This window comes from Tachypleus tridentatus, chromosome 3, assembly GCF_004210375.1.
Source record: "Tachypleus tridentatus isolate NWPU-2018 chromosome 3, ASM421037v1, whole genome shotgun sequence".
NCBI classification, from domain to species: Eukaryota; Metazoa; Arthropoda; class Merostomata; order Xiphosura; family Limulidae; genus Tachypleus; species Tachypleus tridentatus.
Genome location: NC_134827.1, coordinates 101,397,019 through 101,424,769, shown reverse-complemented (window position 1 = coordinate 101,424,769; position 27,751 = coordinate 101,397,019). Strand labels below are relative to the sequence as shown.

The following is a 27,751-nucleotide window of genomic DNA, read 5'->3' as shown; positions in this document are numbered from 1 at the left end:
TTTTCTCAGAATCGAAATGAGAAAAGACAGACAAAAATGTACTAGAAAGACGTTCGAAATGGTTCTAAAACGTATCCAGACCAAAGCTCCCTCTAATTTTTTTCAATCCATGTGCAGAATGAAGTTTTTCATGTGAACCAATATCAAGGTAATGCGGATGTAGGCTGCACGTTTTTTGTCTTTTTTTTTTTTTAAGGGTCGGGTACTTTTAGATCATCAACCCCATTGGACCACTAAGACTGCTTGTAATGGGTACAAGTCGGTTATTTGGGCCTTAAGTCTATCAACTGCCAGCCTTATTATGGCCATCATCGTGTTGAGACTCACCCACTAATGTGCGCGGATGAGCATAATGAAGTGGTTGACTGGTTGTCGTGCGGCTGCGCAGCCTGGAAGAAAACTGCTAGTCCAGATCATTAACACTCCTGTCAGGTGATATTGAAAGCGTTAAACATTACTCGTGGTTATTTGTTTGAAAAGGTCCAAACTTTTGCAGTGATTATTTTCCGGATTTGAATTTCCACAAAGTATGCTTGCACACGCGTATAAAATCAGAAACGCTCAACATGACTAGGGCAGTTAGTACCTTGACCCGCAACTTGGGGGGGTCAAGGACAGAATCCACGTCCCACCAAAAGCACGCTGGCCCTATCAATCATGGAGTGGTTATAACGTGATGGTCAATCCCACTATTCATTGCTAAAAGAGTAGCTCAAGAGTTAGTTGGCGGTGGGTGATGATGACTGCGCCCAAACGATTACGATATAGGAACCTGTATCATTTCTTCGAAAGGGACATTTGTGTTTGTGTGTGTGTGTGTGTGTGTGTGTGTGTCGCAAGATAAAGTATCAATTATCAAAATTATTATAAAACTAGAACTACAATGAACACTTTCTCACCGGATGTAGTCGTTTTTACAGAGGATCATTCCTGCTTTTGTGTAACAAGAGCTGCCGATGTCAGCGAGGGTTGCCTGGCAACAAGAACACTTCAAACATCCAGTGTGCCAGTACCTGTCCATGGCATGTAAGAGGAATCTGTCCATTATTTTGCCACCACATCCGCCACAACAGCGCCCACTACCGGTATTTGCTGACGTGGGAAGCTGCGTCGAGTGAGACTGCATGTGGATCATGGGATTTCCGCCATGATGATTATGAGTCATCATACCCATCACAGTTGCTCCTGGATCTCCTGGACACATTGGTGATTGACCATTTGGATTCATGGCCTAGTTGGGTGTACCTCAGAGCGTCTTTTGTTAAAATGGTGGTTTAAATATTGGTCACAGTTCGAGAGAATCCATGGTTCGGTTCTCTAGCGAGATTGAATTACTTCAGAAAACTGCTCTTTCACGGTGTTTTCGGTGCCTACATGACTGTTGATAAGATCTTTGATCTAAAATGGAAAAAGAATAAAACACGTCAAAACAAACCATTTAAATATCTATACGTTATTTACTGTTGAAATAATGTAATGAGCATGCGTGATGTAAATATCTTTGTAAAGGAATTCAGTCCGAAAATATTCATTTATTTTGGTGCCTCCCTCCTAGTAGCACAGCGGGATGTCTGCGAACTCGCACTGCTAGAAACTGGGTTTCGATACCCATGGTTGACAGAGCAGAGATAGCTCATTATGTAGCTTTGTGCTTAAATGAGACTTGAATTTACGTTTATGGCATATAAACTCTGTTTAGGTTTAAGTTCCAGAATTTTAAAAGAAAGACTGGTATTCGCTAAGATCTAAATATGGTGAGGAACAACAGGTGTTAGGTACACCGGCGATTTTAGAAATACTGATTGAAATTACTTCGTAATTAGCTTTGTTATGTTTCTTAAGACTAGCATGTTGCCATTCAAGACCGACAGTCTAAACTACAGCCCAATGATATTAGCTTTTAGGGCCATAGGTTAAACTTATAAATCTCTCTTATTTTGGCAAAATTGTTACCTAAATAACTCTATACGTTAGAAGAACCAGGGATAAATAAGTTAATAAGGATAAAATAAAATGAAAACCACGTGAAGGGGTCACCTGTTTTAATCACTTGCACCACCTTGTTGTCTGTCAGTCATTCAATAGACACCAAAAGGACACTTATCGTTTCATTTGGACGTCGTGTCTTTTAATAGCACAGTAAAAAAAGACACTAAGAGCAGCGTGAAAGCTGATTCATTTCCACTTCAACATTGTTTAAATGAATACCATGACATGATGAATGGAATTTATAGCTACTAAATAGACACGACTAATAATAAATCACCACAAATATAATTTTAATTTAAGATCCGTTTTTCTTTAGGGAGGGGGCGCTTTACCAAACGTCAGTTTAACTTATTAACTAGTTCATTAAAAAAATGTTTCGAATCTGTTAACAGACATGCAGTTACGCCACGGGTTTCATTATCTACTGGACAAACGAGTTTTATGAACAAGTAGGACATTGGCATGAAAACAAAGAGTTTCTAAGATCATGTGACAAAAGCTGATAATAGGACGAAAAACTGATTGTGTTCTTACTTTAATTAAGTTAATTATTATTAGTCCTAAGTAACTTGTGTATATATAGATAGGTATGTGAAATGAAACGGAACATAGAGAAGTTTACGAAGGGAAGAGTGCGATCTCAAATCCATGCCTATCTCTTAAACGATACTGGGCATGCGCGTAAGTTACATCGTATTAACGTCCAATGCTCCAAGTTAAAATAATGCCAGTTAACAAGAATTCTGATGAAGTATGTAGTCTGTCTTTGTCCTATTGGTTAGGTTGGACAAGTGGACAGATGTGTTCCTTTCACCCAATTCTTTCTGTCTCCACACAAAGCTACACAATGAGCTGTCCGTGGCTTGAGACTTGCCGTAAAAACCACTAGGAATCTCCACTGTCTAACACTAGAAAGCCTTATTTGTTTAGAATTTTCACGCAAAGTTACATAATGGCTTCTGCGCATGTTCGTTCCTGGTATTGAGCTGAAAGACTATAGAGAGCTAGTCAACTGTATCCACTGCCAACTTTTAGGCTACTTTCGTCTGACCGAATATTTGGATTTGACATTCACTATTATAGCGCAGTGACAGTTCCAAGAAGAGGAGTGTTCTTGTGAAAGTGGAACGCGAATTAGGGAACCCTTGGATTTACAGTCACGCCTGACACCAGGAAAAAGACAAGTTTACAGCACAAACAAAACTGCTCATAGGACTAAATGTTTGTCAGAGACTTAAATCCATTATATCGCAATAGAACTTACACATAAGAATTATTTTATATATAATTTCCATTTTCCTGCCTAATCTGTATATATAAAATTAAGTCTAAGATTACAAAACATAACATTTGTCATAGGAGATCAGTATAATGTAAATATTTTTAAAAATCTTCAGAGAACTACTGACCTTACGATCATAAAAACAACATTACTTTATACGTGAAGGTTGTTTGGGTGTTAAAAGGATAGGTGATACTCGTGTTTGTGAAGATTCATTTGTTAAATGGGCGGATTAAAGTGGCTTTAATCGAAGTAATCTATATTATACAGTTATTCATCGCCGAGATAGGACCTTCAGTAAAACCTTCTAACGACCATTAAAAAGTTTAAGCACTGGTCAGTTGTAGTATATTATGAATTGTATACAAGACATTAATTTCAGAATGCTACCGAGATCAAATTAATGGTGTATGAAATAAAGGAACTCACAAGGAAGTGTAATAAAACTGTTTATTAAACAGCACAAATATAAACAGAATTAAGAGCTGGTGTGCTTAATCAGTTTTCATATATCTCCTTAAAAGGGAAACAGCAAAAAACTGGACACGTCAAATTTACACATTATAAAACCAGAATACATTGTCAGTTATTACAAAGACTCATCTAGAAATAACAAAATGATGAACAAATACAACACGTTATTAATTAAAGATCGAATTAGAAATCCGGAAGCTGTAAAAATAAAGTTCTACGAACAATGAGAAATGAGGCACACAAAATGTGTCATAACATGAAGACACGTGAAACTGGTGTGAAAGTACACGTGTTATGGTCTGTATTAATACACAGAAATACATATATCTGACAACAATGAATGTTTTAGAACAAGAGAACTTGTACAACTGTGTCAGTACACGAGACATTTAGTGTTAATATGTACAGCTTACAACATTCGGTATTAACGAACTGATGGTAATACGGAAACACTTGGTACTATATGTCGGCAAACACGAAACAGTTTAGTTCCAGCAACAGTCTTAATGAACAAGAACAACCATATAAACTACATACCTTTATAGCCCCGCTGGTCTTTTAAGGGTTATACAACTTAAAATTTCACCTTCGAAAACAGAGAAAACCCTGCTTCTCTTATCTGAAATAACCAACAATCCGGATCATTTCTGTAGAGTGATGAATATTCAACCTTAATTTCTATATCAAAACTGGTACAAATCCAATCACATTTGATAAAGTTATTAACATAGAACCATAAACATGCTCTATCTTTCCCTTATGAAAATATACTTCACGGTGAAACAGAATCTGCACCTAATTCATGGAGGGCTGTGCTTGACCGACTTTCCATGTTGTGTAACTTTCAGGTGCGTCGGTCTATTAGTTTTCGAAGCACGTGCGCGGAAAGACAGACAGGCAAGCACTCAAAGACCAAATTACAATACCAACTCTTAGAAGGGTGGTAAGAAATCGTCACACTAAACCACTTGGTACTGATGACTCAATAAACGTGATATATTGTCTAGTTCCATTGTTTACGTTACTTTGTTTCAGGTTTACACGTAAAATTAATTAAAAGTTATCCGTTCACAGCCATTACTAATTATTAAGTGATTGAACACGCCCGTCACCAACTACTACGTTACTTATAGCGCATTCTTAGGCCTAAAGTGTGGATTGCATTTTTACGGAACAAATCGCGAATAATGGATCTTCTGCGCCACATCCTACGCTAACAACTAATAATGTAACGTGGAACTGTTACGAGTAACCGCCAAAGTTACACGCATATAAACAAGTTTTTCGTAACCTCAAAGACTTTCAGTGAGTGAACGAATGCTAACAGTTTGCGTAGAGACAGCAGCAGCCGATGACGAATACACACCGTGTTATTCACATGAATGTTTCCCTGACGGCTCAGTGGTCAGTGTTGAAACACATTGTGTTTCGATACTCTGTAACTTTGTGTTTAGCTACAAAAACGGTTCACACGACCATATCCACAGTTATATCACATATATTCTAAAAGAAACAAAAAACAAAACACACACGCACACAAAAACGAGTTTATGGTTTCTTATACAAATTATTGTGTATCTGGGAGTGTCTTAAACTTGTATTTTTTTTTGTTATTTTATAAACCGTTTTGCACTGCATCTCTAAAGCCCTTTATAAAACTGCTAATATATATTGTGTGTTTATTATGAAACTAGAGAGAAAGACCTGAACATTTGTTTTTTCCTTATTTGATTACATAATTATAAAACTCAAAATAAATATCGGTGAAACGTATAGAGTATAAAAAATAAATATTCTTATTTTTAACAAAACAAGTCATTCTTAGAACCCAATATAGCATAAGTGAAACAATTACTAGGCCTAATGGTACAATATAACAGAAGTGAAACAATTACTAGGCCTAATGGTAGAACAGGCAAAACTTCCATTTTTTTTTTTATACTTTTCTTGTTTTACATTTTTATCTTATCATCACACACAGGTTTGTTTTCAGAGAAATTATTAACTAAATATAAACCTAAAAAAGATTTAAATCGAACAGAGCCAATAATATTCCAGGGATGTAAGAACGTGAACGGTAGGATATACAAGTGAACTTCAAAGCATGTTTCTACGTCTTTCTTTTACTATTTTTACCTGGTTCGTGTCGTACAATACGAGTGAACAACTCAGGTCACTGATGAAATATTAATCTTCAACAGATGGTGGATACTGGCATACAAAGAAAAACACGTGTTTTTGTGTGGTGGTTTTTCTCTCAGCTTAACATCTTGTCTATCAAACAAGTGAAACGGAGGGAACGGCGTCCCGAGCGAGTGTCGAAACTACCTACCATCTCCTAACCCAACATGGAAATACTGAACACAGCTATCCGCATTAGAACCCCAATAGAATTTGCAGGTTTGTTTTGTATTCTAATTATCACATAAGCGACAGTGTTAATGTAGCCAGATTACATATTTAAGAGTGTTTTAGTTCAATATTTAAATGTGTTACAATGTGTACAACACAGTACACGAGATCCAAATTTGTCCTCAGTGATATATGAAAATGAGCTAAGGTTTTGTTGGAATTCAGTCTGGGTTCCACAAATCTTTTCCATCTAATGCTTTGAGAAACGCACCCTGATTGGTTCGTGATACAATCTTTTCCATCTAATGCTTTGAGAAACGCACCTGATTGGTTCGTGATACAAATAACACGAATTTTGGCCTTAGTTCATTATTGATTTGAGCTCCCGTCACTAAATATGCTAGCTTTCTTGGCCGTGGAGGAGTTATAATGTGACGGTGAAACCCACTATTCTTTGGTTAAAGAGTAGGCCAAGAGTCGGCTGTAGGTGGCGTTGTCTAACTACCTTTAATCTAATCTATCGCTTCAAAATCAGGGATGCTAGCGTAGGTAACCCTTGAGTAGCTTTGAACGGAAGTCCACGAACAAACTGAATTTAAAAAGATACGTCTTCCTAACATAATGCCCTCTGGTGAGAAGCTACTGAAGAGCTATATTCTCGTTTACTAATTCAGGTATCGTGCATATTGAGCGTCAAGTTTATCTACTGAAATGTAATTAATCAAATGTTTTATTTCATATAAACAAAATATTTAGAAAAGAAACATTTTACATTAAACAAGAAACGTATCGTTTAGGTCTTTCATTTATCTTCTAACTTAGCCAATCAAGTCTTTACTCCACCTTATATTTTAATTGCTTAATCCGGTGGATCCCGCGTGAGTTGATTTTCCGTCAGTCAGGTATTAGACGCATGTTGTTTGTCTTTAAAGTTGAAGAACAGTTTTAATATGGTTTACAGACATATTGTAACTAAACTTATGGACGTAGCTCTTTCGTTATTTTTTTACGTTCCTTCTTGACAATTCATGAAATACCTAACACGACAATAAATGAATAATGGATTTTTCAATAGAGTTGTGAATTATTCTATATAAGGCAACAGAAATTTTCTTCTAAGCGCTTGTTCCCAACTCATGCTTCAGAATGTTATAATTTCCTGACATTTTAACCACATTTTCTTTAACCTGTTGACTACCAAGTATTTCAGCTGCTATGGCAACCCGAACCAAGTTCAAAATACAACTCTAATGCTTCTTATTTTGCAACTTTTTTCGTGACGCCATTTTGGATCGAAAGTGAAACAGTTTGCAAGTAGGTCAAATGTGTGTATGGTGCTGACATCTAGCGTTGAAGTTAGGTATTATTGATAACGAATTAACTTGTCCGTGGCACTGCGTTACCGATCGACTTAGACGAGTTATCTCATCTACGGCACTGAATAGGTTAAAAATTAAAAGAGTGAAATTTCTAATTAAAGTGTAAATAAAGTCCAGTGGGAATGTGGTTACACTTCAGTAGTTAGTATACACTGGTGTCGTTTAAGACACGAATATCTAAAAACAAGAGTTTGCCATACTCTTGATTTTTCAAAAGTGTGTTGTGATGTTACCTATGACAAAACAACTCAACTTCTGTGACTTATATTTTTCATATTGTGCACAGTAAGAATTCAAATTGGCCAGCAAATTGCACTACTGTGGAAGCATCCTTAACACAACTACTATCAGCTGCACATTCCTATACTAAACTAATACAACTGATATCAAAACATTCTGATATGATTTTCAGTACATTTACAGGCACTCGGACAAACCATTAATCTGGTCCTTTTCAGGACATATAAAAAATCTCAACTACAATATGATTTTCTATACTATTAACCTGGCCTGCTCACAGCAGAAAAATCTTTCACAGTGGTTTAAGCCAGCAGTTAAGAACTTTTAAGCACGGTTCTAACTGCATATATTTATTGTGTTGTCTAAGAGTGAGGTATTTTTAAACTAAGCCTTTTTATTTATTTTTTGTAATGGCATTACTCATAACAAGGGTCACACATCGCTACCTTTAGCTTGACGCACCATATACACAACATAATCTAGCACACAACAACCTACACTGTTACACGGAAAACATTACTGGTTTTTAATCAGTGTAACCAGCCGAAAATCACACAATAAAATTCTTTTCGTTTTTAGTTTTCTCGATTTGGCTTTAAATAGTTTACAGTAGGACAATATTTCAATTCACATATGTATGTCGTAGTATACGTCGCAAAGTTACTTATTTGTCAACATTATTATTATGTTAAAAACTCATATCCTTGTCTTTTTAACATAGTCGTATCTCTCTCTCATACAGCTATATATATATATTTTAGTATATATCTGTCATATACTAAACATATACTGACATCATCTGTTATCGATCAGTGTTTCACATCAGGGATTAGAAATTTCAACCTGAAAAGCCAGTTAAGGGAATCTTAAGGTTCAACCTGAAAGGTCAGGTCAGGGAATCCTAAGTGTTCAGAAACAGCTGTCCCTAATTTTGAACTAATGACCACAATAAAGACAGCCAGCATAACCTAGTATCATAAAGACTTTGTCCAGTTCTTTAAATTATATGACTGTCACTTTTATAACGCATTCACCGTTTATCGCTGTGTTACATCCTCTCCATTTATGAGTAAACCGTAGTTTAGATAAAAGTTATAATTCAAAACTTAAATTGATAGATAAGCAGAAAGAAACCTGGTAGGATTATTTTTTATCGGCTGCCTAATTTGTGTTTTAATTTCACTAAAGAAACTATTTAATTAGTCATTATTTTTAATATCCAGTAGGAAGGTATCAAACTCTGACACTAGTCTATCAAGCAAGCAATAAAAGATGTCAAACACATCACTTGAGTTTACGAGTAAGACCTGTTTGATTCAGTATCAGTTCTTTAACTTCGTTTTTCTCTCTCTTTATACTTACGTGCTGTACGATACACCTACCACCTGTTGAGCTTTAAAAATATAACAGAAACAGCATACGTAGAGTACGTTTAATTATGAGGGCACTAACCGTTCACTTTGTGATTACTATTTTCAGATATCTTGTGTTACTCGCACTCGTTGACGTCACCAGGATTTGGAGGTTAGGAAGTGGTGTGTGGGGAGGATATCACGGCTTCAATGTTTGATATATTAGAATGGTGAGTGTAAGAAGCACTGTTTGTCACAGTTGTAAACACTTGTTGCTAGCTAAGAAGCACTGTTTGTCACAATTGTAAACACTTGTTGCTAGCTAAGAAGCACTGTTTGTCACAATTGTAAACAGTTGTTGCTAGCTAAGAAGCACTGTTTGTCACAATTGTAAACACTTGTTGCTAGCTAAGAAGCACTGTTTGTCACAATTGTAAACACTAGTTGCTAGCTAAGAAGCACTGTTTCTCACAATTGTAAACACTTGTTGCTAGCTAAGAAGCACTGTTTGTCACAATTGTAAACACTTGTTGCTAGCTAAGAAGCACTGTTTGTCACAATTGTAAACACTTGTTGCTAGCTAAGAAGCACTGTTTGTCACAATTGTAAACACTTGTTGCTAGCTAAGAAGCACTGTTTGTCACAATTGTAAACACTTGTTGCTAGCTAAGAAGCACTGTTTGTCACAATTGTAAACACTTGTTGCTAGCTAAGAAGCACTGTTTGTCACAATTGTAAACTTGTTTTTAGCTAAGAAGCACTGTTTGTCACAATTGTAAACATTTGTTGCTAGCTAAGAAGCACTGTTTGTCACAATTGTAAACAGTTGTTGCTAGCTAAGAAGCACTGTTTGTCACAATTGTAAACAGTTGTTGCTAGCTTAGAAGCACTGTTTGTCACAATTGTAAACAGTTGTTGCTAGCTAAGAAGCACTGTTTGTCACAATTGTAAACTTGTTTTAGCTAAGAAGCACTGTTTGTCACAATTGTAAACACTTGTTGCTAGCTAAGAAGCACTGTTTGTCACAATTGTAAACAGTTGTTGCTAGCTAAGAAGCACTGTTTCTCACCATTGTAAACACTTGTTGCTAGCTAAGAAGCACTGTTTCTCACCATTGTAAACACTTGTTGCTAGCTAAGAAGCACTGTTTGTCACAATTGTAAACACTTGTTGCTAGCTAAGAATCACTGTTTGTCACAATTGTAAACACTTGTTGCTAGCTAAGAAGCACTGTTTGTCACAATTGTAAACTTGTTTTTAGCTAAGAAGCACTGTTTGTCACAATTGTAAACATTTGTTGCTAGCTAAGAAGCACTGTTTGTCACAATTGTAAACAGTTGTTGCTAGCTAAGAAGCACTGTTTGTCACAATTGTAAACACTTGTTGCTAGCTAAGAAGCACTGTTTGTCACAATTGTAAACACTTGTTGCTAGCTAAGAAGCACTGTTTCTCACAATTGTAAACACTTGTTGCTAGCTAAGAAGCACTGTTTGTCACAATTGTAAACACTTGTTGCTAGCTAAGAAGCACTGTGTCACAATTGTAAACATTTGTTGCTAGCTAAGAAACACTGTTTGTCACAATTGTAAACACTTGTTGCTAGCTAAGAAGCACTGTTTCTCACAATTGTAAACACTTGTTGCTAGCTAAGAAGCACTGTTTGTCACAATTGTAAACAGTTGTTGCTAGCTAAGAAGCACTGTTTGTCACAATTGTAAACAGTTGTTGCTAGCTAAGAAGCACTGTTTCTCACAATTGTAAACACTTGTTGCTAGCTAAGAAGCACTGTTTGTCACAATTGTAAACACTTGTTGCTAGCTAAGAAGCACTGTTTGTCACAATTGTAAACAGTTGTTGCTAGCTAAGAAGCACTGTTTGTCACAATTGTAAACAGTTGTTGCTAGCTAAGAAGCACTGTTTGTCACAATTGTAAACACTTGTTGCTAGCTAAGAAGCACTGTTTGTCACAATTGTAAACACTTGTTGCTAGCTAAGAAGCACTGTTTCTCACAATTGTAAACACTTGTTGCTAGCTAAGAAGCACTGTTTCTCACAATTGTAAACACTTGTTGCTAGCTAAGAAGCACTGTTTCTCACAATTGTAAACACTTGTTGCTAGCTAAGAAGCACTGTTTGTCACAATTGTAAACACTTGTTGCTAGCTAAGAAGCACTGTTTGTCACAATTGTAAACACTTGTTGCTAGCTAAGAAGCACTGTTTGTCACAATTGTAAACACTTGTTGCTAGCTAAGAAGCACTGTTTCTCACAATTGTAAACACTTGTTGCTAGCTAAGAAGCACTGTTTGTCACAATTGTAAACATTTGTTGCTAGCTAAGAAGCACTGTTTGTCACAATTGTAAACAGTTGTTGCTAGCTAAGAAGCACTGTTTCTCACAATTGTAAACAGTTGTTGCTAGCTAAAAAGCACTGTTTGTCACAATTGTAAACAGTTGTTGCTAGCTGAGAAGCACTGTTTCTCACAATTGTAAACTTGTTTTAGCTAAGAAGCACTGTTTGTCACAATTGTAAACATTTGTTGCTAGCTAAGAAGCACTGTTTGTCACAATTGTAAACAGTTGTTGCTAGCTAAGAAGCACTGTTTCTCACCATTGTAAACACTTGTTGCTAGCTAAGAAGCACTGTTTGTCACAATTGTAAACTTGTTTTTAGCTAAGAAGCACTGTTTGTCACAATTGTAAACATTTGTTGCTAGCTAAGAAGCACTGTTTGTCACAATTGTAAACAGTTGTTGCTAGCTAAGAAGCACTGTTTGTCACAATTGTAAACAGTTGTTGCTAGCTAAGAAGCACTGTTTGTCACAGTTGTAAACAGTTGTTGCTAGCTAAGAAGCACTGTTTGTCACAATTGTAAACAGTTGTTGCTAGCTAAGAAGCACTGTTTCTCACAATTGTAAACTTGTTTTTAGCTAAGAAGCACTGTTTCTCACAATTGTAAACACTTGTTGCTAGCTAAGAAGCACTGTTTGTCACAATTGTAAACACTTGTTGCTAGCTAAGAAGCACTGTTTGTCACAATTGTAAACACTTGTTGCTAGCTAAGAAGCACTGTTTGTCACAATTGTAAACATTTGTTGCTAGCTAAGAAGCACTGTTTGTCACAATTGTAAACAGTTGTTGCTAGCTAAGAAGCACTGTTTGTCAGAATTGTAAACAGTTGTTGCTAGCTAAGAAGCACTGTTTGTCACAATTGTAAACACTTGTTGCTAGCTAAGAAGCACTGTTTGTCACAATTGTAAACAGTTGTTGCTAGCTAAGAAGCACTGTTTGTCACAATTGTAAACAGTTGTTGCTAGCTAAGAAGCACTGTTTGTCACAATTGTAAACACTTGTTGCTAGCTAAGAAGCACTGTTTGTCACAATTGTAAACAGTTGTTGCTAGCTAAGAAGCACTGTTTGTCACAATTGTAAACATTTGTTGCTAGCTAAGAAGCACTGTTTGTCACAATTGTAAACATTTGTTGCTAGCTAAGAAGCACTGTTTGTCACAATTGTAAACAGTTGTTGCTAGCTAAGAAGCACTGTTTCTCATAATTGTAAACACTTGTTGCTAGCTAAGAAGCACTGTTTGTCACAATTGTAAACACTTGTTGCTAGCTAAGAAGCACTGTGTCACAATTGTAAACATTTGTTGCTAGCTAAGAAACACTGTTTGTCACAATTGTAAACACTTGTTGCTAGCTAAGAAGCACTGTTTCTCACAATTGTAAACACTTGTTGCTAGCTAAGAAGCACTGTTTGTCACAATTGTAAACAGTTGTTGCTAGCTAAGAAGCACTGTTTGTCACAATTGTAAACAGTTGTTGCTAGCTAAGAAGCACTGTTTGTCACAATTGTAAACAGTTGTTGCTAGCTAAGAAGCACTGTTTGTCACAATTGTAAACACTTGTTGCTAGCTAAGAAGCACTGTTTGTCACAATTGTAAACACTTGTTGCTAGCTAAGAAGCACTGTTTGTCACAATTGTAAACACTTGTTGCTAGCTAAGAAGCACTGTTTTTCATAATTGTAAACACTTGTTGCTAGCTAAGAAGCACTGTTTGTCACAATTGTAAACACTTGTTGCTAGCTAAGAAGCACTGTTTCTCACAATTGTAAACACTTGTTGCTAGCTAAGAAGCACTGTTTCTCACAATTGTAAACACTTGTTGCTAGCTAAGAAGCACTGTTTCTCACAATTGTAAACACTTGTTGCTAGTCCTGACCACCACGGATATTGAAACCCGGTTTCTAGGGGCGTGAGTTCCTAAACATATCACCATACCACTGAGACGCGGACCACACTTGACTAATGGTTGGAACAAGCGGTTTTCTCAAACTTTCCAGAAAAACAAAGAAAAACGTAAAGTGATGCACTTGAAACAGGTAACATATATTAGACCGAATGAACCTGATATTAAAGACACAATATTTCCATTAAAAAGAAAAAAAAACGGTTATATGCGTCTACGTTTGAATAACAATGGCATAATTTACACACGTTTTACGTCCTAACAAGGAACGTTTAAAACAACAACTATCATAGCTGATCCAAGATATTAGGCCCCTTCTTTTAAGCCTTTTTTGTTAAAAAGTATTTCTCTTCTAACCGTGGACAAATCCTTGTTCTAACGAAATAAACAAATTGTCTACGAACCTCGAATTAACTGATGCGTAAGACGTCTGTTAATGTAGTTCGTTCAACTTATTACATATTAAGTTATTTTTAGTCCATTATCTTTAACTGTCGTAACTTCCAAAGCTCCCATTGTTACCGAACTTAGGTAAGGGCTGGTTTCTGTTTTAAAAAAAAATTACGTTAAATTGTCATCACAAAAACTTCCAAAAAAGAATGTTCAGATACTTAAAGTAGATTTCTTTACGTTACTAACGTCGACTTTCACCGCAGCACAGTGAAAACTGCTCGTGGAATAGCCACTCCTTGGTATCGGGTTGAGGAACAGGAACTAACCATGTGATTATCCACATGATAATTATTTTCGTGGTTCCGTCTTAACAAGCTGGAACGAAAACACAAGGCGATCCGATCCGTGAGGCGGGAAGTAAACCACATGTGACTGATATACGTTTCCGTTTTAAAAGACAGGAAGTAAAGCAAGTGTGATTGATATACGTTTCCGTTTTAAAAGACAGGAAGTTAATCACGAGTGACTGATCTCTGCTTCCATTTTAAAAAAAGCCAGGAAGTAAACCACTTGTGATAGCTCTGTGTTTCCATTTTAAAAAGACAGGAAGTAAGCCACGAGTGATTGATGTGTGGTTTCATTTTAAAAAGACAGGAAGTAAGCCACGAGTGATTGATGTGTGGTTTCATTTTAAAAAGACAGGAAGTAAGCCACGAGTGATTGATGTGTGGTTTCATTTCAAAAAGACAGGAAGTAAGCCACGAGTGATTGATGTGTGGTTTCATTTTAAAAGACAGGAAGTATACCACCAATGACTGATCTCCGGTTCCGTTTTAAAAGACAGGAAGTAAACCACTTGTGACTGATCTCTGGTTCCGTTTTAAAAGACAGGAAGTAAACCACGAGTCAATCCGATCCGTGGTTCCGTCTTAAGCCACAGGAAGTAAACTATAGTGTTAAACGAGATATATTTGAGGAACAAAGTTTTATCAAAATGTGCGGCCTTTTCTCGTATCAACAAAACCATGTCCTTACTTTTGAGATCTTGTATTTTCAAACACGTTATAAAACAAAGTACTGCTTCGTAAACTGGTCAATGAACTTAAGTACCTTGTAGGTGACTTGTCGACCTAAATACACAATACTTGTACGATATATGCTTAAAGATAAAATATGACACTCCTTGGAAATCATGCCTCCCAGTATCACAGCGGCATGTCTGCGGACTTAGAACGCTAGAAGCTGGGTTTCGATACCGTGGTAAGCAGAGCACAGATAGCCTATTGTTGTGTAGCTTTATGCTTAATTTCAAGCAACCAATAAACTTTGAAAATCGGAATGTTACGAATGCCTCATGCATCCAAGATTACAATACGTATAATTACTTACGTTCTACTGAATACGTGATCGTTACATTCAAAGGTTCTTTTATAAAATTAAGTGTACCTAAACACAATTACAAGTCACAGAGAGAAACATAAGACGATGTACACGTACACGCAGTTACGAGTCACAGAGAGAAACATAAGACGATGTACACGTACACGCAGTTACGAGTCACAGAGAGAAACATAAGACGATGTACACGTACACGCAGTTACGAGTCACAGAGAGAAACATAAGACGATGTACACGTACACGCAGTTACGAGTCACAGAGAGAAACATGTGACGATGTACACGTACATGCAGTTACGAGTCACAGAGAGAAACGTGTGACGATGTACACGTACATGCAGTTACGAGTCAGAGAGAAACATAAGACGATGTACACGTACACGCAGTTACGAGTCACAGAGAGAAACATAAGACGATGTACACGTACACGCAGTTACGAGTCACAGAGAGAAACATCAGACGATGTACACGTACACGCAGTTACGAGTCACAGAGAGAAACATAAGACGATGTACACGTACACGCAGTTACGAGTCACAGAGAGAAACATAAGACGATGTACACGTACACGCAGTTACGAGTCACAGAGAGAAACATGTGACGATGTACACGTACACGCAGTTACGAGTCACAGAGAGAAACATGTGACGATGTACACGTACACGCAGTTACGAGTCACAGAGAGAAACATGTGACGATGTACACGTACATGCAGTTACGAGTCACAGAGAGAAACGTGTGACGATGTACACGTACACGCAGTTACGAGTCACAGAGAGAAACATAAGACGATGTACACGTACACGCAGTTACGAGTCACAGAGAGAAACATGTGACGATGTACACGTACACGCAGTTACGAGTCACAGAGAGAAACATCAGACGATGTACACGTACACGCAGTTACGAGTCACAGAGAGAAACGTGACGATGTACACGTACACGCAGTTACGAGTCACAGAGAGAAACGTGTGACGATGTACACGTACACGCAGTTACGAGTCACAGAGAGAAACATGTGACGATGTACACGTACACGCAGCTACGAGTCAGCTTAACACAAACGTAACAACAGCGTTCTACCGTTGTAACCCTAAATTTTAAAATGTTCAAACGATTGGTTGCTTTTATGATTCACGGCCTCTGATACATGACGATAACGGATGAACTTCTAAACCTAATTCTCGTGAGCTTCGATGAATTTTAAATTCTTATTGATTCCGACAAAATGATTTAAACTCAACTTTATTATCGCATAGGGGGCATTGTGACACGAATTACCTTAGTTTTTGGATTTTGAAGGTTTCAAGTACCGGGACTGCAGAGGTGAGATTCACTTGGAGGTTTAGGTGAATGTAAACATGGTTCCCAGTTTCGAATTTTTATTCTTACTTGAGCCGGATTTACGTTATAGTAATGACGAGAGTCGGTTTGTTGACAAGTCACGTGATTATGTGACAAAATCCTAACTACTGTACCAAAACGACTTTAGGATAAAATAAAACACGAATTTCTCCTGCGTTACTCACCGATGACGTATATTGTCCTTGTGCTAATATTGGTGGTCAGTTTCATAACGTTTTATCTGTGTACAAATGTATTTTTCGAAATTTTGCACAAAGCTATACACAAGTACAAAGACTGTGCTCTCTTATTTTAATACCGATAGACTATTGCAAAGAAAGTTAATCAACAGAACCCACCGCCAACTCTTGGACTACCCTAATAGATTAGTTGTATTTCAACGTGACTTCCCCATAGTAATGCAGAGGTGTGTATATCAATTTAAGACACTATATTCCGGGTTTCGATACCCGTGGTGGGCAGAGCATAGATATTTCATTGTTGCTTTGTGCTTAACTTTAAAAAAACAAATAATCAATGTGACTCCTATAACTGGGTCGGCATAGCCGGATGGCTAAGGCACTCAACACGTAATCCGAAGGTCGCGGGTTCGAATTCCTGTCACACTAAACATGCTCGCCTGTGTGGGTGTTATAATATGACAGTCAATTCCACTATTCGTTGGTAAAAGAGTGGCCCAAGAGTTGACGGTGGATAGTGATGATTGGTTGCCTTCCCTCTAGTCTTACACTGCTAAATTATGGACAGCTAGCGCAGATAGCCCTCGTGTAGCTTTAGGCGAAATTCAAAATCAAACAATCCTATAATTGTCTCAAAGTATAAAGCATAGTATTTGTTGCAACGGGACGCGAATAAAGAATCCTCGGATCTATAGTCCACCAAGCTTTCGATTAGGCCACATTCGATTCTTTAAAGTAATAACATGTTAAAATTATGTGAACTCACAAAACTATAACAGAATATCACAACGATACTTCACACATAAACAACATTTATTGTGTCTACAGTATTTCACAACAGAGTGCTCTGCTAGCCTGTAAAGATTTTGTGTTTTGAATGATATCTACTTTGATAAACACAAAATGTTATCCATAGTGTCATTACAGACTCCACCTCATTCTAGACTGCAACCTGAGTTTAGTTTATGAACTACTTTAGAATTTTATGTTTCGAATTGCAGTATATTTTAATGAAATGAAACTCACTCCACTGAATGTTGTGTTCTTCAGTTACCGTATTTTCCGCCTAATAAGCCGAATTTCTGGCCCTAAATTTTGGACCTGATTTTTGGGGGTCGGCTTATTGGCCGATCACTCCTTTCGGAAATTTGTTCTTCTTAGGAAATGTTTTTATTTTGAAAATTACCATAGGCGGTAATTTTGTCCCATCAGCAAAGCACGTTAAGACTACAGTGAAACGGTGTTTCTGGAATTTCATTGGTTACCTAATTACAGTGAGTGGAGCCAATAACGAATGACATATTGATTCCATCTCTGTCTCAATACGACACGTTCTGCTTTACTACAGAACGCCAATGATCACACACAACATGCATGCTGACGCTGAAACGAGACTAAGAAATCATTTTGAAGAAACTTGTCACTTCTTAAAAATGGCCTCGGCTTATTGGGCGGTAATAAGCAAACACCCTCATGTTCAGAGCTGAAAATTGGCCTCGGCTTATTCGGCGATTCGGCTTATTAACTGGAAAATACGGTATGTTTTGAATTAGTTGCTTAGCAACCAGTGTCACAGATTAGCGCTGCCCGCGTAACAGGTAGTACTACAAAACTATTACCGTAATTATAATTGTTTTTTGTCTAAAAGTAAATATACTATAGCTTCTAATTTCTTTAGATCTATTTTGTTTCTTGAAAAACAGACTAGGAGACAACAAGAACTAATTATCGGTAACCACCGCTAATTTTAACAATAGTTAAAAAAAAGAGAAAAAGGAGAGAGATAATTGCTTCTTAAAGTGACGTGATTGATTAGTTACATGTTCCTGCCAGTAGGGTGGTAATTTCTTGTTCAACTGTGTGTGGTTAAATAGGCTAGTTAAATTTTTATTTTATTAAGACGGAAGTTATCATTGATTCATCGTGTGATGTTCCCGTAAAACAGGAAATGACGTATGGATTTCATAATAAATGTAATAAATATCTTCTCGAAGTATCTGGTTAGGTTAATGCACTTTACTTCATCGTTTTATAACAATGATGCCACAATAAAATAATTAAAAACACGAAAATAAGGAAAACAACTAATAACTAATTACAACAGTAAACAGGAGTGATGCAAGACCAGATGTTTGAACTAATTATTCAGTTAATTAGCTCTGCCGTTAGGGGGCTATAAAATTATCAGAATGTTATCAGTGAATTCATTAACTATAAAGTTAGTGGACTATACAATCACCAAAATGTTATCAGTACATCACTTAACCCTGACGTTAGAGGGCTCTACAGTCACCAAAAATGTTAAATATGAACTGTAATTACACAACTAATGTCGAATCTGCAATACGCGTCCGTCAAAAAAACAAACAAAAATATTTTTTCAGTTCATCTGTATATTTGCCAGTTTAAGTGATCTATGTTACGAAAGTCTATACTCACATAATAAAACCTACTTTCACGTCTTCTGCCAATGACTGTTCAGCCATAATTTCAAGTTTACAAACAATACTACATTATACTAATATTATTATTGGTTTATTTACAAAAGCGTGTAAGTATTAAATATAGGTTCTATCATGTATAAATCGTAAAAATATTGCTCGGGTTTCATATTACCATTTGCAAAAGATATCGTCTATGTATTGAAAGTTGTGAACCAAGTTTCGCTCATGCGTAAAGACGATAGCAGTTTTTTGTTTGTTTTTTACAAAAATATTAAACCTTTCATATCGACCACTGGAAGTAAGTTTTTGGTATAATACTTTAATAAAATTCTTCGAAACTCGGGTTACCATGGTTACCAAAATCAACGTCACACTGACCTGCATTGGCAAGGAATAAAAACATCCATTTCTTGAATACCAAACACACGCGTAATATTACTTAAAGTACAAGATATTCAACATATTAGTTAACCCTTCGAGTGTCCCTGTAATCTTATTTTATTTCTCAAGGTTAATAACCTTCATTATTTCAATTAACGTCTACCATAACCAAGAAACAACCAATTTACTCTCTTTCACCAACCCTAATTATACAACTACCGTTGTTGTTTTTAACCACTGTAAGTAATTAATTTCGGATTTTTGTTCTGTTTCATGAACGCGTTCAAACTGAAAAAAAATAAATACATTTTTCATGTAATTTGTTATGCCAACTTCAGAAACATACACTAAAGCTGAAAGAAATATATCCTTATTTTTTCTTACGAAACAAAGGAAGTAATTTTAGCATTACGTATATACTTATGTATTTAAGACTTGCAACACATCAAGACATCACAATGCACCTAGTGACAGTGGAATAAATTCACTGTGAAAACTCAGAAATGTTCTTAAATGTTTCCAAGTTCGTCTTTGTAAAACCTAATGCTTGTATATTCCTTTGACCAACATAAACATATAAACAGTTTTCAACGGGAGTGTTGAATTTTCCAACCATTATTGCGGTTCGTTGGTTGTTTGGCATTTTATGGTGCAAAGCAACTAGGCTATTTGCACAAACCAACCGGTAAAAATAAAACTATTAATATACATAAAAAGGAATCACGTTAAAACAAAGTCTAATTTTCGAATTAAAAACTTAAATTGAGGTAAAAAGGTCAATGCCCTTAAAAATTTAAAAACACACCATCGCCAATGACACTGTTCAACGTCAAGGGTGAACCCATGGTGAAGATAAGTCTAAAACGGTGCCTTCGATCGGGGTTGTAACGATGGCACGACAGCTAAATATGGGCTATTGTGACGCGAGTGTCACACAGGCCACACACATTGGTGCATCAGTCCCAGTTAAAAGAAAACGATGGGTTAAAAAACTGACCAATGTGTAGTCTAGCTAGGACAACTTCCTCCTTCCGATCCTTACGGAAGTAAGACGGACAAAGTCCAGTAGAAGGTTTCATCTGGAAAAGCGTATTATCACGTTGCTCACTCCAAGTTGTCTACCAACTGGCACGGAGCCTTGATGTACGGTGTACGTTTGGCCGTGACAGCACCAGACAAGACAGGCTTAACTGCAGTATCAGCAAATTCCTTCCTGCAAGTACCGACGTGCTCTAGTATTCAGAAAAACTGGATAGAAGAGATGATAGAGAAAAATGGGGTTTTGAATATCGGTGTGAACTAACGTGAAGCGATTACAAGAGCCAGTAGAGAGCTAAGCGAGTCAGTATAAATAGTACAATTCATGTACTGCATGACATCTACGTAATCCAGGGCAAGAGAAGTGGCGTACAGTACGACAATGAATACAGAAACTGATGAGGAGATTCTGTGTGAAACCACCAAACCATGGCAGAGCCCACACAGTTACATGATTTTGAACCATCTGTAAACAGGAATGGAAGGATGGTTCGAAAAATGTTCAGCAAATAACAGACAGTATTTCCAATCAGGAGTGTGTGCTTTTCTCAGATGACTTAAAGATAGGTTACATTTGGGAACTGTAAGAAGCCTTAGTGGGATGGGCTGACTAGTGGATAAAGCAGTGTTATCCAAGGCCAAACCTAATTTCATCCAGCTATGCCTGGATACTAAGACCAAAAGAAGCTATGGCAGACTACCTATTCTGTAAAAAGCATGGCCCACTGAAGAATGAGAACGTGACACCAGGTGGGATGCTGTGGTAAGGAACGAAGTTTTGAAGCATACAGTAAAGAAAGTTGCAAACAGCAGAGTATGTTGAGAAGGTTCATGATACTCAGTGTACAAACTCTGGATTGAAGAAGTGCAGAAGGACCCTGTGCAGAGTAAAACATCTTCAAGGCCAAGGTTCTGGCAGGGCCTTAGACCAAAAACTCACAGTCCTGTTTCGATCAAATGAGAGCACGATAGAGTTTTAGCATAGAACATCGATCCACTCCTGAAGGGATAGGAGAGAGGACATGTAGCTGCTTAATGTGTGGAATAAAGATCAGCTTATGGTCAAAGATAAGCCCGAAGAACTTTGTCTCAGAGACCACGTGAAGCACAAATCCGAGACGGAGCTCGGAATTATGGTGAATACCCTATTGGTGGCAGAAGTGCAGAGTGAGAAGAGATAAAACCGTTTGCTGTGGTCCACTTCAGTAAATGATTGATGGTAGTTTGTAGCTGCCACATCTCGTGTCAATTGTCGACACAGAAACTGTTTGCAACTGTTGGGGGATGTTCACTGATGACATTAATCTTTATAGTGAAAAGTGTGACACTCAAGACAGCCATGAGGGTCCCCAAGTTCCAATGAGAAAGAATGGAAAGTGTCGAACCAACACGGACTTAAAATCGCCAGTCTATTAAAAAATGTTTAATAAAAATGGGCAAATGGCAAGGCAACTCATATAAGTAGAGGTCTTGCAGGATGCCATACCTCCACATAGTGTCACAAGTTTCTCAAGGTAAAAAATACAGAAATAAAATGGTATTTGAGAAAGGCTTCTCTAATTGACGTTTTACTTTGAATCAGGTGGTTCATAGTGGAGTGTTGTCATTAGAACGGGCGAGAGGAGGTAATTGGATTTGAGAAATCAAACTAGACAAGCATTGGTCATCCTCTCTAAGATCTTACAATAGCATGGTACCTAGAACTAAGTAAAACATCTTCCTGCCAGATCCAGTTAAAAAGAACCAGAAGAATAGCAAGAAAGGCAGGAGTGAATATCAGTAGTGAATATCATCAGGTCTGACTGATGTACTGCCAGACCGATAAAGAACAACTTTGAGTTCTACCAGCATAAAAGGGCAATTATAGTCATAGAGGTGATCATGTCTTGATAAATAAGAAGGTGAAGAATGAAGCAGCGGTGCTAGATGCACGAGTAAAGCTTTCACTGAGACTATTGACAATGCTCTGGGTACCAGAGAGCAAGACTGAAAGAGGGCAGAAGTATGCTGTCTACTGACCTTTCGAATCTTGTCCCATATTATTTTGGAACTGGTGGTAGAAGAGATGCTAGATGTGTATTTAATCCAAGATTCCTTTAGGCTTTGACATCTGACCTGCTGAGCATGTGCAAAGGCCCGCTGAAAAGCATGGGATACCTACGAAAGATATCCCAGGCCCATTTTTGAGCCTTCCATGCTATATGGCAGGCAGGATTCCACCACGAAGGAGGATACTGTGGAAACATATCGAGGTTCTAGGAATACAATACAGTCAGTCACTGCTGCCATACAGTCATCGTCAGGTTCACAAAGAAAGGAAAAGGTAAATGACCGAAGAAGGCCGAAATGTTGTTCCCTCCTCTACATAAAAAAAAAAATTCTCAACCCAAACGAGTCGTTTTTACATATATATTTTCCTATACAAGTGGGTTTTCTCGACATAACAGATTCGTCAACTATTTTAATCACGGAGAGCAAATGACTCTTCATATGTCTTGCAAACAATGTTGCTGGAGACACAGAGAGATTTGTCTGCACTCTCGCTGTGGTAGAGGAATGGAGTGCAGCAGCATACGTCCGAGATGGAGTGAGGAACAATAAGTTAAGTTTCTGGGTAGGAGATACTGTTTAGTCTTCAAGCATTGCAACTCTTTATCCTCCACCCGCTTAGGGCAAGAAGTAGAGTAAGAAGGGTGTGAACCATCACAATTAACAGAGTGTGGTTCTAGTTTGCACTCGTAGGCGTCGTGGTCTTTGTCACCACAACGAGCACGTGTCAAAGAACCACGACATGATATCTTCAAGTGACTGAACCACTGACGCTGGAAACATCTGATATCTGGGAATGTGTGACTGTAAATTACGGTTCATATAACCTCCTTTGACTGTGGAAGGAGGACATGACGATGAAAACATCAATATCAGAACATCAGAAGGAACTATAATTCCGTCTATGCAAGTGGAGATTCGGCGCACCACAAAAACGCCTTGCCTGGACAAACCAGCGAGGATCTCCGACTTAGGAATGTTCTTTAAATCCTTCTCAACTATAACTCCTTTTGAAGAATTCAAAATTGCATGGTGAGTAAACTCGATGGGTATATCTCCAATGGCTTTCGATTTCAAGAGGAGTTTGATATCTTGTAGTGAAGATGTTTCCACAAAAATGTCAACAAAGCACAACTCCCTTACTGATATGCAGAAGCCAGCAATCCCTTCTAATCCTTTTTGAATAAAAAAAAGGGAGACATCTGCCCTAAGTATTTATCGGAAGGAATTGCATCATTATAAATTGAGGTCCAGAATGTGATTGAACAGTGGCTGTAAACAGTTATCCATGTGTGGTCATTTCCCAATAATCTGTTTGATTTTTTAATTTTTTTTCATTTTTACTTATTTTTCTTGAATGGGGGTATCCATAATAAAGGCAATACATTTCAGTGCCCACTGACTCCATCCACGATGGAGCCCCAAGAGAGGACGAACTACAATACCAGGATTTCGTGAACGCTGTGCCCAAACACAAGTATCACACACAATGTCCACAACACTCGTTGAGAACGTCCAACAGTGGTACTCGGTTGACCCTAGTCCAAATGGACCAGCTGATTGACCCAGGAGGCGCCACCTCAAGGTCGCCTGTCTACAGGAATTCAAGGCTAAAGTGGTGTGTTAGGGTTGGACCCCTTAACCACCAGAATCCTCCCTTCCTTTTACGCGTCGCAACGCACAGCAAACACGTGGGTGGATGTTTAGATTCCAGAGGAGGTAAACTGAAAGTACAAAACCTTCTCTGAGAGGTCCTCTTACTAGGTATAGGAAGCCACCTAGAGGAGTGTGTTTTTACAAGCACAAATAAATTCGTTAAATGTTTTTTTATATCGTTTTGCTTTTTGTTGCAGTAGAAATTCTAAAATCATTTTGTACTTTCAGCAACAAAATTTCCCTTATGTAATAATTTTGTACTCTTGAAAAACTTATTGTTCATTCTTCTGACTGCAAGTTTGTTCAAAGTCCATTTAAAATTTATTGTATCGATCATTTTAAGCTATGTAAGATTAGGTTAAATGTAACAAATTTAATATTATACATTTTTATTTTAATATCGATGTTTCAGTTAAAAATATATTTAGAAATGTATTTAAGTCATATTGTTAAATGTGTATTTCGAAAGTCCCACCTGTTCTCTAATTTTGTAGAAGATTCTCGAGTGTAAGAATCAACAATGTAAGCGCTACATCGTTGCCAACTTAACTTTCGAGAACCTCGCCTAAACTTTATAAATCGACACACCAATAGACGGTTTACAGTATATATTGTCGGTTTGCTGCAGTTGATATACTATATACCTCGGAAACTATAACTATGATAAACGATTATTAATCGAGGAACTACAGATATTTCACAAGGAACGTTTATAAATTTCAGATATTACAAACCGTTCAACTTCAGAGAATTAACTTCGGACGTTAGTATTTCTACAAAGATATTGAATATCTTCGTCGGAGAAAAGTCGGCTTCTAAGTGGCGTGAGGCCAGCCAAGAATAGAGATAGCTAGCTGGCTTAAAAGAAGTGTAACAATATCAACTCAGAATTAGTTCGCTTATCGTGAACATGCGATAAAATATTCAGTTCCATATCAGATAGAAGACTCAGTGTTGTCTGTAAGTTCGTAAAACTTTTGTATATAAATCATTGTCATAACCGTTATTGTAACTTGTTATTGCTGTTTGCATATTAAGATATATTTGTATTACGAAAGAAAACTGCGTGTATCAATCTTGTAATAAATCTGATACATTTCGACATTCAATTACCTTCCAAATACAAATTAAACTTTCACGTTATTTGAAATCGTAACGCGTAACATAAACTGGAAACTCGTCCAAGATAAATTATAGTACGTAACAAATTTAAGTTAGGTTAGATTATGTGAGGTTAAATTTAAATAAAGTTAGAGTAATTAGTAAATAATTAGCTATTCATGTAAATAAAAAAATTCATTTAATTTAAAAAAGCAAAATATTTTTCCATTTTTCACCTTTAAAAATCATTTCTCCAAATTATAATTTAAATTTCTTAAATCAGCATTAAAAACAATATTCAACTTTTTTCCGTTATTCAAACGCGATACATGAAACAGAAAAAAACAACCTTACTTTTGATATTTGATCTTTAGCAGCTTGGTAACCTAATCCTAAACAATATATCCTAACGAAAGTAGAAAATGGGTAGTTACAGTTTCACATCAGAAAATAAAAAAAATACAACGTCCCACCAGGCACAAGTAGAATCGATTTCAAGATTTACATTAGTATCAGATTACATTAGCACAGAACTTAAGGCTATAAACTAACACGACAATTAACACAATACCAGTGAGCAAATAATTCAATAATAAACCAGATACATGTTACACTAATGATACAACTTAAAACAACGATTAACGTAACACCATGAACAATCCGAAGTTTTGAGGCAGCTAGCTAGTTGTGGGATAACAAGTTTATTTCTGTACATCTGTCTGTAACTGTAAGACATGATCACGTACAAGGTTTATATTGTTCGCACGTTTGGTGTGTGTGTTTCGTGTTGCAAAGCCACATCGGGCTATCTGCTGAGCCTACCGAGGGGAATCGAACCCCTAATTTTAGCGTTGTAAATCCGTAGACTTACCGCCGTACAAGCGGAGGGCGCGCAAGTTAAGTGGGTACATCGTACAAAACAACGACACAAATATATCACGAATTTTACCGTCAAAAATCGGTGGAACTATACCCATTAGGTAGCAGTGTAATGACTAATTTATTTCTGTTAAATCTGATTTAATAGCGAAAATCAGCAAGTTAACCGATTTTTGGTTACCACAATTTACTTGTTTGTGTTCTTGTTTTTTTTTACTAACTGCCTCACATAACGAAGTAGCTCGATTTTATAAACCACGACAGCCAAACATGAGTTATTACATTGGTTGACTCACAAGCGTCATTAATAGGGCTCAAGTGTTCGCATATATGAAATCAATTTTTTTTAAAAATATTGACAGTGATTCACTCCAATCCACTCTGTTTCGGACTAGCCTGAATAAGGAAATATATAGATGATTAAACATCGTTAAAAATAATGAACTCGGAAAGTTAATGGGTTACGTTGAAACGTGCCGTTATTGGGCAGAAAGCTGAAGGTATTAGTTGACAAAGGAGTTTGTTATGGACATATACGTCACTTTCGCACTGAATCACTGTCTCAGGTTGCACAAATTTGATTGGTGGAAAGTTGATCCAAACACCTACGTAATGAAGGTCTTGTAACACAAGTTATTACTGATCTGTTTAAAATATATTACTTAAATACCTTAGGAAGATGCTGAAAATATATTTCTACGATATTACGGAATACGTGTTGATGCCGCAATAATAGCCAAGATCTGTCATATTCGACACGAATTATAGGCCATGAACTCTCAGATATGCAAGATAATAAGACGGCTTAGTAATGTTGACGATGGCTAGCCTTAATAATACCAACGAGTACAAGAAAGTATGCGTAAATTTAAATTTTCAGAAGACCTGCCTAAAATACAAGGGCTGTGTTCAATTTAATGCCCTGACCACAATGTCAACTCTGGAAAGAGCGAACGAGAATGTTTACTCACCCTTATTAGTTGGACAAAGAGCTGGCCCAGCCTAAAAAAGCAACCCCAATGACGGCGCTGAATATCTTCCTGAGAAACTAGTGTTACTGTGAAGGCGGTACTTGGGCTTAATGCTGTCCTTTTGGATAACGCTTTACAATTAGTCAGCCCACGTTGGTTCCAGATTTACGTAGCTTCTAAGACTGGAAAGAGTGAGATTTCTCTCCGTTCCAACTGTGAGGTCTTCCACACAAATACGAGACTTACGTACGAAGACTGTTACACTATGATTTAGACCCGCGTACGTACCACGCACCAATCAACCATCGATTCATAACCGACTCAGTAATTCGGATACATACTACGACATAGGCGCCATCTAGTTTAAAGTTAGAATATGTAATTTACAGGAAATTTACAAACCAACTTTCATTAAAAGAAAAACAAGCTGGATTTTTTGCTGCGAGAGAGTGAGGTAATTGTAATTACTAAAAAAAAATTAAAAAAGTTCGTCAAAAATGACAGAAAACCATCGTTGAAGAATTCATGAATATTATATAATTTAGCGAAAACGAACTTGTCTCTAACTCCAAAATGCAC

General features: G+C 37.1%; 1 pseudogene across 1 annotated transcript; it reads right to left on the bottom strand.

Annotated features, from left to right (window-relative positions):
• Nucleotides 1-880: 880 nt before the first annotated feature.
• On the bottom strand, nt 881-27,498 carry LOC143247618 (LIM domain transcription factor LMO4.1 pseudogene; annotated as a pseudogene). The gene is made up of 2 exons (XR_013026621.1): nt 27,173-27,498; nt 881-1,398 (listed from the first exon to the last, which is right to left on the bottom strand). The product of XR_013026621.1 is annotated as an LIM domain transcription factor LMO4.1 pseudogene (transcript).
• Nucleotides 27,499-27,751: the final 253 nt, after the last annotated feature.